Source organism: Notothenia rossii (assembly GCF_949606895.1).
Source record: "Notothenia rossii genome assembly, chromosome: 1".
NCBI classification, from domain to species: Eukaryota; Metazoa; Chordata; class Actinopteri; order Perciformes; family Nototheniidae; genus Notothenia; species Notothenia rossii.
Window position 1 is genome coordinate 36,409,118 of NC_136912.1, and position 13,766 is coordinate 36,422,883.

Genomic DNA, 13,766 nt, shown 5'->3' on the forward strand with positions numbered 1-13,766 from the left:
TCAAACCTCCTTCAGACTATTGCTCCTGATATTCTACTGTTTCTCACCCATTTCATCAACACTCCTCTAACTTCTGGTCACTTTCCAAACATTCTCAAGGAGGCAAGAGTAAACCCTCTCCTAAAGAAACCCACTCTCAACCCGTCTGATGTTATAAACTACAGGCCTGTCTCTCTCCACCCGTTCCTGTCTAAAACACTTGAACGCGCTGTCTTTAAACAACTCTCTTGTTATCTCCATCAGAACAACCCTCTGGATCCGCACCAGTCTGGTTTCAAGGCAGGTCACTCAACAGAAACTGCTCTCCTTGCTGTCTCTGAGGAACTGCACACTGCTAAAGCAGCATCCCTCTCCTCTGTCATCATCCTTCTGGACCTGTCTGCTGCATTCGACACGGTGAACCATCAGATCCTCCTTCGCACTCTCCAAGAACTTGGAGTTTCAGGCACTGCACTTTCCCTCCTCACCTCATACCGCAAAGACCGCACCTACAGGGTAACTTGGAGAGGGTCCGAGTCCGACCCTTGTCAATTAACTATAGGGGTCCCTCAGGACTCTGTTCTTGGTCCCCTCCTCTTCTCCTTGTACACAAACTTGCTCGGGTCTGTCATTAGCCCGCATGGTTTTTCATACCACTGCTACGCTGACGACACCCAACTAATTCTGTCCTTTCCACACTCAGAGACCCAGGTCGTCGCACGCATCTCTGCTTGCCTAGCAGACATCTCTCAGTGGATGTCTGCTCATCACCTCAAGCTCAACCTTGACAAGACTGAACTGCTTTTCCTTCCGGGAAAAGATTGTCCCACTCTTGACCTAACAATCAACATCGGCACCTCTGTTGTTTCCCGGACTCAGACTGCAAGGAATCTCGGTGTGACCCTAGATAACAAACTGTCCTTCACTGCAAACATTGCCTCTACAACCCGCTGCTGCAGATACACGCTTTACAACATCAGGAGGATACGTCCCCAGCTGACCCAGAAATCAGCGCAGGTTCTGGTCCAGGCTCTCGTCATCTCACGCCTAGACTACTGCAACTCCCTCCTGGCTGGTCTACCTGCATGTGCCATCCGACCTCTGCAGCTCATCCAGAATGCAGCGGCTCGTCTGGTCTTCAACCTTCCTAAATTCTCCCACACCACGCCGCTCCTCCGCTCCCTTCACTGGCTTCCAGTAACTGCTAGAATCCACTTCAAGACACTGGTACTTGCGTACCATGCTGCAAATGGATCTGGCCCTTCGTACATCCAGGACACGGTTAAACCGTACACCCCAGCACGTGCACTCCGCTCTGCATCGGCCAACAGCTCGCTGCATCCGCACTGCGAGGGGGACCCAAGTTCCCATCAGCAAAAACTTGTGGGTTTGCTATCCTGGCTCCAAAATGGTGGAATGAGCTCCCCATTGAAATCAGGACAGCAGATAGCTTACACATCTTCCGGCGCAGACTGAAAACTCATCTCTTTCGACTCCACTTTGAGCGATAGAATTACTAACAAAGCACTTATATAATAATAAAGGGCTGGCTCATCTAAAGCCAGTTGAGTAGCACTTGAAATGTTTGGCTCTATGAAACCTGATTTACTTATATGATTCTGTTTTCTTCAAGGTTATATCTTCCTGGTCGAATGCACGTATTGTAAGTCGCTTTGGATAAAAGCGTCAGCTAAATGTAATGTAATGTAATGTAATGTAATGTAATCGTAAAGATGGAGTGATATTAAGTTGCATTTTGTTTAATTTAAGCTATTGTAATGTATTTACTTAAGTCCATACTACTCAAAAATATCCATGAGTATTAGAAACTCATTTCTTTGAGTCAAATATAATATACACATTTAAGTTCCATGTTTTAACAGTTTATTTTAAAATGTTCTTTACACAGTGACCTTTTTTATAACAAATGTTCTCCAGGATGAATGCAGATTGCTCCAACTCAACATGCGGTCTAGCAAAGTCCGGGCATATATGAAGGTAGATATGGTGCAAAATGCGAGAGCGTGTAAAACCTGATGTGAGCACAAAATCTGCGGTTGTGTGCATACATTTACACTTGTATAAAAATATTCACGTAACTGTGAACCAAATTTACACTTGTATAAAATATCCACGTAACTGTGAACCAAATTTGAAGTCACAGAAGAAAAAAAAAGTTTTGTAGCTTGTAGAAAAAAAATGAACTTAGTGAGGAAATGTTCACTTGCAGAAAAATACATATTTTTTAAATATATTTTCCATTACAACTGCAACTTGGTTATTACAACCTCTCAAATCAGTCATTACAACTTGACGAATCTGCTCTGTGGCAGTATAAATCGACGAATCTGCGGTCTTGACTTTTGCTACACTTCTTGCGATAAATGTGTCGCGAAACTCATTTTCACCTGTAGATGTGGGGGGAGGGAGGGGGGTTGGAGCGAAGGGGCGGAGCTATCAGAACGACGAGGCTCAAGCATAGGGCTCGAGTCAGTCACACAGTCACACAGCCATAGTCAGGTCGAACCAGATGATTGCGAGGCTAACGGTTCGTGTCGCTACCAGTCCGCTGACATGGCGCGTCAATCAACGGTAAGTTTTGCACATTACTTGCCCAGTATTACTTTGAATATTGTTATTGTGATTGAGGTTCAAATCCGCTTTGAAGACCACCGTTTTATATCGTGCAGTTTAGCGGCAAAATAACATCAGTTAGCCAGCTAACGCTAGCTTTGTTGAGTTTATGCTAGCTAAACAAGTAGGCCTAGTGGTTGTAGTCTACAGCAGTAATTAATATATTATAGCCTACTGCTTTGGCACTAATGGTTGATAACCGTTTATGAAAAATAAAACCAATTGAACTGTACTGAAATAATGAAAAGTTTTATAATTGTCTTGGGCTCCTGCTGTGTTTTTAAAGCCTTTGTAAATTATCCATGCTATTTTCTATTTAGCTAACGTCGAAGTAGTGTATGTGAAATCAACCTCACAATAAGATGTGTGTATATTACAATTATTAATGTCATATTTCAAGATGATTACTTAGATATTACAATATGGTTGGTTGAGCTGGAGTTCATTGTTGAGCTTACACGTTAACGTCAGTCATATCTGAGGAACAAACCCAAACCTTGTTGTTTTTATTAATTGTATTACCAAATTGATATCAAATAAACAGTAAGCATTAGTAACACAACTTCCAAAGTTAGTAAAATAAAAAGGACTCGGACAATACACAATCCAACATGTTCAACAGAAGAGAATAAGTTATATTGTTTGGACACATGGTACTTTACATATATATATATCTGTTTGTTTAAGGTGTCCAGGTGATGCAGACAGGCTGGACCAGAGAGTAAGAGACAGAACTGGACACCTCACAGCAGTGAACTTCAGCACAGGTACAAATAAAAAAATGTCATACTGTACAAAGAATCAAGAAAGATATTGGTTTAAATAAATGAAGTATTGACTTTAATACACTCATATACATTCCATTAAACAATACTAAATACTAGATCACCTGCACATCAGTTGGGTTGAGGGTTTTTTCCATGCAAAAGGTTACATTTAGATGTTAACAAGCAATATGACTTTGTCAGCTTTCTAATTTAATGTATTGAAGGCAAAGCTATTTAACACATAGTGAGAACTGCTACTATTTATCTCTCAATATTGTCTGTAAAAACGTGGTAAGTTATTCTTTCAGTGAGACAACAGAGCAAGCTTCTACAGTTGCACTACGTTTTGATAATAGTTCAATATTATTTTTATAATAAAATATATTTCAATGTTGATGAACTTCATACTGTTCATTCATAATCTGATTACAATTAAAAAATAATTATATCAACAGCCTCTAAACACACAAACACGCCTCTTTCATAAATAACACACTTGTTCTGCAATAATATGTTTTATGTTTCCTGTCATTTTTGTTTGGAAAGGACATGCCTGAAAGACACGACTCAGCATCTACTCTTTCTCTGAGGGTCAAGAAGAACATCCAAGAGGAAAATTAAAAGCTGATGTTATGAGATTTTAAGACCAGTACAGGACATTCGCTAAGAAACTACTTTTATTGTGAAAACAAAGGTCTGCACACCGAGTATTTTTGTAGTCTATCAGGACTAGGGATGGGTAACGAGAACCGGTACTAAGTCAATACCGGTACCTGATTGGACGGTATCGGTATACCGTTAAGCCGCTGGACAAACGGTGCTGCTATCGGTATATGTGTTACGTCTACTTCCTTAGTTTAACTTTAAACCATTCTGGTTGGTTGGGAACCCTCATCCTGTGTGATGTATCCGTTTGAGACCCCTCTGATTCGCCACTGTAAATGCCACTCGTCATCTCTCTCAACAGCGCTCTTATTATTGTTGTGAGACTCCCGCAGGCATGGCGGACACAGCGAAGTGATCGAAGGTCTGGTTGATTGATTGATTGATTGAAAAGTTTATTAACAGCTTGTATATTGGGTACAGTACAGTACAACTCAAAACATACAATTGTTAAGGGGATGCAGACCAGAGAAATACTTTCGTCTTGTTTACATCAGGGTCCCCCATTTCCAATTCATCATATCATTTAAGACATATAAGACATATTTGACATACAGATGGCTTATTTACAATTTACATACAGGTGGTTTTTTACATACAGATGGCTTATTTACAATTTTCATTTTAGATTTCGTTCTAATACATCCTAACCGGACATTTAAGACATACCAAGTCTACAGATATACAGTTAGTAACAGTCTAAAATGCGAGTATATACATAGATGGGGGGGGAAGCTGTCCATTGTACAACAGGTTGAGATTTGTACAATTACCGGAGCCAGTTTTGCAATGCTCTCCCCCGAAGGTGCTCTTTAAGAGAGGTTTTGAAGGTAAGTATAGTTTTACTTTCCTTTACAGTAGTGGGAAGAGCGTTCCACCTTGATGTGGCATAATTGCGAAACGTGTATTCCCCCTTTTTTGTGCCAAATCTGGGTTTTACATGATTTGTGGAGCTCCCTCTGGTGTTATGATCATGGTATTCCTTGACCCTTGGGAAGAATTTTTACATGTACATGGGTACCATAGAGGTGTAGTGTATCTTGTAGACCAGGCCCATTGCAAGTAGCTGTACTCTGTCGTCTACTCTAAGCCATCCTAGGTTGTCAAAGTGGGCAGAGGTGAGGTGGGTTCTAGATGAAAGGTCAAGCAGTAGTCTGACCAGTTTATTTTGTGATGTTTGAAGTTTTATTTTTTGCGCCTTGGAGGTGCTATGGTACCATGACGTGCAAGCATAGTCATAGTACCCTTGAATGAGAACTCCTGCCAGAGTTTTCAGGGTTTTTTTGTTTACCAGAGAGGAGATCCGGTATAGGAATCTAGTTCTTTGATTGACTTTTTGTATTACATTGGATGCCATTTTGTCACAGGAGAGGTTTGCCTCAAGAATAGATCCTAGGTATGTAATTTCCTTCTTACTTGTGACAATAATGTCACCAACTGCAACTGAGAAGTCGTCGGATTTGCTGAGATTATGTTTAGAACCGAAGAGAATGGACTCTGTTTTACCCAGGTGTAATGATAATTTATTATCGGCGAGCCAGGTAAATGGTAAATGGTAAATGGACTGTACTTATATAGCGCTTTATCCAGTCTTTAAGACCCCTCAAAGCGCTTTACATACTACATGTCATTCACCCATTCACACCCATTCATACAGAGCAGTGTACCTTACTCTAGGACCTAACATTCACACACATTCACACACCGTTGGCCATGGCATCGGGAGCAACTCAGGGTTAAGTATCTTGCCCAAGGATACATCGACATGTTGACTGCATGGGCTGGGATCGAACCCACAACCTTCTGGTTGAAAGACGACCACACTCCCTCACAGCCACAGTCGCCCGGTGCAGATTCTGCCGAGCTCGGAGCTGAGGGTTTTTTCAACCCACAATCTGCTCCTGTCAGAGACCAGCAGGGCTGAGTCATCCGCGAACAGGAACAAGTTGCAGTCACATGCTGATGACATGTCATTTGCATAAATTAGGAACAGTAACGGACCTAATATGCTTCCTTATGGAACACCACAGCTCACTGGGAGGGGGAGGGACAGAGTACCGTTTACCTCCACCATCTGTTCTCTCCCCTCCAGGTAGGATTGCATCCAGCTCACCGATAGTTTATCAAAACCAATTGCTTTTAGCTTGTCAATCAGAATGGGGTGATTGACAGTGTCGAAAGCCTTTTGCAGGTCCAACATCAACATGCCGCAGTATTTGTCCTCGTCCACCTCTTGTTTGATGTGGTTGTTCAAATAAAGAAGGCATGTGTCAGTGGAGTGGGATGTTCTAAAGCCAGATTGAAATTCATAGATTAGTTTCTTGTCCGCGAGGTACTTTTCGACCTGTTCATATACTATTTTTTCCATGACTTGCGAGATGGAGGTAAGTATAGAAACAGGGCAGTAGTTGCCTGGGTCCAATTTGCTGCCCTTTTTGTGCAGGGGGGTTACTCTTCCAATTTTGAAGTCTTTGGGTACTTTTCCCTGTTTTATGGAGAGGTTAATTATGTGAGCTATGACTGGTGAGATGGCGGTTGCTGTATCTCTGAGGAATTTGGAGGGGATATTGTCGTGGCCAGTGGCCTTGTTAGGTTGGAGGGCGCTCAGTTTAATGAGTACCTCTGCTGATGTTACCCTTGCTAGACTGAAATCATCTTTGCGTACCCCTAGGTTTTTGTAGTAGGTCATGATGTGATCTACTCCAAAAAGCCCTGAGTGGGAGGGTAATTTATTTACAAGAGTTGTGGCTATGTTTGTGAAAAAAAATTTCAAGTACTTGGCCACGTCCAGTTTGTCTGTGATGAGCCTGTTATCTGTCTTTATGTTTAAGTTCGAAAATCTCGTTTTTATTTTTTTACTGCAGCCAAGCTGGTTATTGAGTAATTTCCAAAGTTCACAGGGTTTATTTTTGTTTTCCTCAGTTTTGACATTGATGAAATTCTTTTTGGCAGTTTTGATCATGGAGCTTACGTCATTTCTTAGTCTGTTTCTTTCAATTTTTTGTTCAGTCACGTGGGCCAGGAGTTCACTGCTCGTGCTTTTGGAAATCATTGACTTACTTTTATGAAACTCAGAGCATTTTTTGTCTCTGGTTTTCATGGCAGTCAGTATGCCGGAGTGCATCCACGGCTCAGCGCGATTTTTTACCCTGGTTGTTCTTAGGGGGGCTAAATCATTGAGTATTGCAGAGAATTTATTTTTGAAACCAAGCCCTGTTTCTTCAACTTGCGTACCACTGAGCTCATCTGACCAGTCCAGGCTCTCCAGTTCTAGGTTAAAGGCCTCGCTAGAGTAGTTTTTGAGGTCTCTAGATATGACTGTTTTGTGACAGCCGGCCTTTTGTTTTAGCCTTTTGCGGGTACAGAATATCATATAATGATCACTTAAACCGCATGCTATAACCCCTTTACTGGAGATCTTGGACTTGTCAGAGGTCAGAATGAGATCAATGGTAGTCTGTGTTGTTTCACATACCCGGGTGGGTTGGGTGATTAGCTGGCTGAAGCCGTGCATATCACAAATCCTACTGAAGGACTTGAAGACGGACGTGTCTTTACGTTGCATATCCGTGTTCCAGTCTCCAATAATAATTGTCTCTACATCCCCCACCTCAGCCAAACACCCATCTAATGTATCATAAAAGTCACTCTGTTCCGGTGGTCTATAGATTGTCCCGACTATTACAGATTTAGCATTGTCAAAAAGAATTTCAACCCGCACAGATTCAATATTTTCATGTTGCACTTTTAAAAAATGTAGTGGCGATAGTGCAAGGTGCAATCTATGTACTCAATTAGTTGCTTGTAAAGGGGGTAACACAAGCAACTTAATGAAGCATTTGCAAACGAGACACTCATTGAATCTAAAACGGTGCTAGCGATACTGCTAGCCTAGTGCTAATAGTGCTAGCGGGCTTCAGCGCAGTGTGTAAATGTGACCTGAGCAAAGGCTCGCAGGCAGGTTAGCTGTTGCGCACGGGCAATATGTTTTGTTTACCTGAGTGCAGTCTTGCAGGCACATCGCCTTGTCTTTTTTTAGTTTATTAACACTAACAGTGTATTAATGTGAGCTCCTACACCTAGAATAATTTGGCCTTTCATTGAATGCTTTATAAACCAGTTAATCTTAAAGATGTCATTGTGAATTGAAAAAACTGTATTTAAATGTTGTTAAAGGTCAACGTTTCAATGTATGTATCAGCAATTGTTGGTCGTTTACTAGGAATTTACATATTTTAAGCTCAAATATGTTGTTCTATGTTTAAACCTTCAGACAGATTTTGACGTGTTTCAGTTCAGCACATCATTTATTTTGTGATGATTTAAAAGTACAATCCAGAATAATATACGTAGCCTACTCGCCTTTATCTTTTTGCCATCTTAGCCTTTTGACCAATTTCTTCATATCACAGTTTTGCATGATGTCACTGTAGGACAATGTTTTAAGGATCTCTTGTCGAGCTAGGTTGTCAGTTTGAAATGTCTGGATGAAGATGTAAATGATTTACAAATGTTAAAAAAAAAGCCTCTTTTCATCCTCTATCTGAGGGAAAACCCCAAAAAGCATGATAGGGCAAGCCAGGCCCCTTTAAGTTATTTTATTTATTTGTGTCTGCTTCTGAGAAGCTAATGTATAAGTTATACAGTTATTTCTGCAAGAAAATTACAATGCAATTACTGTTTAATCTTCACATCTTGTATTCATGTCTATAATTTTGAGCACCAAATTGTTGAAAAGTATCGATAAATACCGATACCGATAAGCAGTACCGGTATCGATAAAATCCTAACGATACCCATCCCTAATCAGGACCATCATTTGTTTGTGACGCTGCCTGCACCTCAGAGAAGGGGTGGTTATATTCAGGCTTATAAAGTTTGGCGAAAAACAGTCAGCTGATGGGATGCATCTATTTCCACAGCTAAACTCCATCAGCTGATTATTTCTATTTGCCTCACTTTATGAGCTTCACAAAAGTTGTGCCTTGTACCGCAGAGTTTGCAACATCACAAATAAATGGGGCCAATCTTCAGTCCGATGTGAATGTGTAATCTAAAACTTTCAGTAAGAATAATTGACAAAAGGAGTGCAAATACAAATTCAATTTATTGAAATGTGAACCAAAAGTTAATCAAACATGTTTTAAATAAAAAGCACATATGGACAGAAGGTGTAAACCTTAAACCCTAAATGTATAAGTAAACACATTTAGTCAAATAAAGTGACAGACTAGGCCTGTGCAGTTGGTATCAGCTATGCCCAGCATGGGCTCCTCCTTCAGGCCTGGTCCTCCTCGCTGAGGAAAGACCCTCAGTCCTCTCCAAACCAACAGACAGGACGTCCATCACACGGAGGTTTCTCCCTGAAGTCTCTGCTGCTCTCTGGACACCACGTTGTCTCAATCCGTCCACACTGAACATGAGAGGTGGGAAATGAAAATAATAAATGCTTTAGACAATAAGAAATATAAAGTTGACCGTTGAGTTGCTCAGTTTTTTTTTAGATTGTCAATACTATTACTGTATAACTAATATCTCAGGTTAAGAGGCATTCAAATAAAGATTGGTCTTTAAATACATTTTGTCTCTTGAAATGTTTGTCTAAAGTCAAGGATCTAGAACTGGTACTTGTAGTTTTAATGATACAGTCTGGTTATTATGCTGTTTGGAGGAGGCATCACAGGTAAGAGTACTAACTAGCTACAATCACATGTGCCTTAGCTTGACTTAAATGTAGTAAACGTATAATTAAGGGATGGAAAAATATAAATAACTAATGTCATGCGAACATATTCATATTTGCTTGATTCCAGAGTTGAATTTAGCACAATTGCATACAAACGTCAAGGGATTTTAAGATGCTGAAGTCTTCGTTCTAAATAGAAAATAACATGGATAATTTACAAAGGCTTTAAAAACACAGCAGGAGCCCAAGACAATTATAAAACTTGTCATTATTTCAGTACAGTTCAATTGGTTTTATTTTCATAAAAGGTTATCAACCGTTAGTGCTAAAGCAGTAGGCTATAATATATTAATTACTGCTGTAGACTACAACCACTACTTGTTTAGCTAGCATAAACTCAACAAAGCTAGCGTTAGCTGGCTAACTGATGTTATTTTGCCGCTAAACTGCACGATATAAAATGGTGGTCTTCAAAGCGGATTTAATCTTCAATCACAGTAATAATATTCAAAGTAATACTGGGCAAGTAATGGGCAAAACTTACCGTTGATTGACGCGCCATGTCAGCGGACTGGTAGCGACACGAACCGTTAGCCCCGCAGTCATCCGGTTCGACCTGACTATGGCTGTGACTGTGTGACTGACTCGAGCCTCGTCGTTCTGATAGCTCCGCCCCTTCGCTCCAACCCCCCTCCCTCCCACCACATCTACAGGCGAAAATTACTTTTGCGACACATTTATCGCAAGAAGTGTAGCAAAAGTCAAGACCGCCGATTCGTCGGTTTATATTGCCACAGAGCAGATTCGTCAAGTTGTAATGACTGATTTGAGAGGTTGTAATAACCAAGTTGCAGTTGTAATGGAAAATATATTTTAAAAATATGTATTTTTCTGCAAGTGAACATTTCATCACTAAGTTCATTTTTTTTCTATCAGCTACACAACTTTTTTTTTTCTTCTGTGACTTCAAATTTGGTTCACAGTTACGTGGATATTTTATACAAGTGTACATTTTGTTCACAGTTATGTGGATATTTTATACAACTGTAAATGTATGCACACAAACTCAGATTTCTTTTCTGCAAGTGCTCACATCAGGTTTTACACGCTCTCGCATTTTGCACCATATCTACCTTCATAGGGCAAGTCCAAGCGTGTGTTCAGTTTTGAAACTATAACGTTGAAACTCAATAGATATGAGTTACTCCAATTTACAGTCGTATCCCTATAGTTGACTGAACGCAGAAATCTTTTTTCAAAATCATTACATTTGTAAGTTACATTTTTGTTGTTCTTTTTCAGTTTGACCGGCTTATTAAAATGAGTTGTAACTAACTAAAATAAGTTGAGGTAAAAAACTAAATGTTGTATGTTGAAAAAGTATTTTTTTTTCAAGTGGAATCTACTAACCCCATTAATCGTTTTTTAGAGTGTAGGTAGAGCTTATTGCCATGGATAATAATGATTTCAGTACTATAAATGAAGAAAAGCAGCATATCTAAAGGATGTTAATCAGGGCCGCCCCTCCCTACACGCAGATCACGCAGACTGCGTGGGGCCTCATATTATGCGCAAATGCGGCGCAATTATGCGCTCCACAGTTACCCGCTGCGAGTCTCCGGCGCTAACAGTTCACGAGCGTGCTCCACTTGCACCCCCCCTCCCCGTCATGCCTGGCCTGTAAGTGGCGCTGTACTTCCGCCACTTAAATACACCAAAAGCAGCGAAGAAGACCTCCCGAGCATGGTTGCCATGGTTGCCTGGTTGCCCTTCTGTTTATTCTCCGCGGTGGATTTAACAACATGTAGTTCTCCATGTCCAATTGTTGCTGATGGTTGTGGTAGTAGAGCTGTAGATTTGGGTGAGCAGCAGAGGAGAGGCAGGGCTCTGGCTGTTTCGGCGGCCTCTGTTTCTCTTTTTCTCCCTCCCCGAGGTGAGCGTGTGCTCCTGCTGTAAAAGGCAGGCGCACCGCACCCACTGCCACTTACTCTGAGCCTGGCTCCCGAGCAGGACGTTCAATGTCCCCGGTAGTCCACCAGCAGATGAAAAATACCCACCTCTCCACCTCTTCCACGGGACGAGGGAACTGTGCGGCAGAGTTTCCGTTAGAATTTTTGTTCGCCGGTCAACATGTCCGTTAAAGTTGAAATCTTCCGGACAAAATTAGAAAAGTGCCGGTCAAAGGTCTTCTTTGTTATTTATTGAGCTTGAAAACTAATTAATAACGACTCTATATAATAATATAAGAATAATACACGGAGACTCTCTTTTCCTCCCCCTCTCCTGACAGCCCATCAGTATCCGTCTCATGCAGCTGGCTGATCCAGTAATGAGTGACCCGACAGTAAAAATAAACATATTTATAACTAGTTTAGGTAGTTTGAGAGGTCATTAAAATAGCTAAGTTTGATGATCTAACTTGAAGTGTGTGTTTTGCTCCGTTCACTGCTCCATCACAGCGGGCGGAGCTGCAGGTGATCATGCAGAACTGCTTGTCTCCGTAAGCAGCAGCTGATCTCTAACCTCTCTCTCCTGTCCGATTAGACTTCACTCGCGTTTATATCCATATCGATCAAATCTAGCTAGTTCTAGCTAATGATTTGACTGCCTGCGTGTCAAAGGACACCTAAACAATAAGCGAGCTAGGCACAGGTATACACTCCCATACAGCATCAACAAAAGGGACAATGGAGAGGAGAGCCACGATCAAGACGAAGAAGAGATGAAGGCTGCTACAAATGTGGTTGGTTGACACATTGGTCCAGAGAGTGTCCGCAGAACATTGCACCAAACAACGTCCCTCCATGCCGTTGCCCTAGGGGAGGTTTCCATGATGACGACGGAGGCAGGGGGTCCCAGAGATGTCAAAGTCGAACAGGGGTGCCAAACATGAACCAAATGCCACTGATAGCCTGGAAGTAACCACAACAATGAGGAAGCTCAGAGGGCCAGACCACCAGGTGATACATCTTCAGCACAAGGGCATTTTGAAAACCAACTACATTGAGCCATATCTGTCCATTGAGCCATATCTGTCACCACAGGAGGGAGAGGTTTAATGTTATTTAAAAAAATCGAGAATAGAATATTGCATTTACACATAAAGCATCCACAGATTAGTAGTAGCAGAGTATAACATTTAGCAGACTATTTTTGTATTTATCAGAAGGATAGAGATTACGAGTGATGATGTTCCCCAACACAGAAAACTATTGTGTCCAAACAGCTAGTGAGGTCAAGACGATGGGTTTCCACCCAAAATATGAAGACGGAAACCTAGTACTCGCCCAAGACGGAGGATCCTTACCAAGTCCTTCTGTTTACACCGACTGCAGTTCAAGGGATGACGATACACCTGACGTGGAGCTGTTGAGACCTGAAAAACAGAAACTCGATTCTGCTGTGGTGAAGTCTTGCTACAAAGGGAGGTGTTCCAATAGGGTCGCTTGTCTCAAACCAGTGAAGAAGTCAACAAGAACCCAGCAGAACTAGAGAGTGACTGTTAACGGGAGAACAGTGAAGGAGCGACAGAGACTGGCCCAACATTTTGGCTGTTACCTCGTTTTGCAAAGATAGCAGCAGAAATGTCATTGGGGATATTTATATATCCCCAATATATATTATTATAGAGATAGATAGAGGCAAAATATTATATTGTACAGCATAATGTTGCATGGCAAATATCTCGAAACACATGGCCTGATTTGCATATTGGAAGTTAATGTTTGCACTAGAACACATTTATATGTAAAATTAACACTTATCACAACATAATGTGGGCTCGCAGGCTGATAAACTAGGATATCTGATCTCTGTGGGTCTTAATGAGGCTTGATACAGACCTCAGTCAGTATACTATTTCTAAGCAAATGCCTACTATAATAATTTTATTATATTGCTTAAAGTGTACATACATTCGCTCACATTATAAATGATGGTCGGGTTGCATTTTTCTAAAACTTGTTGACGATGTTAATGTAACAAGATGAGCTGTGGTGATTTGTTAGGACGCGATGATTCGTGGCGCACTCATAACG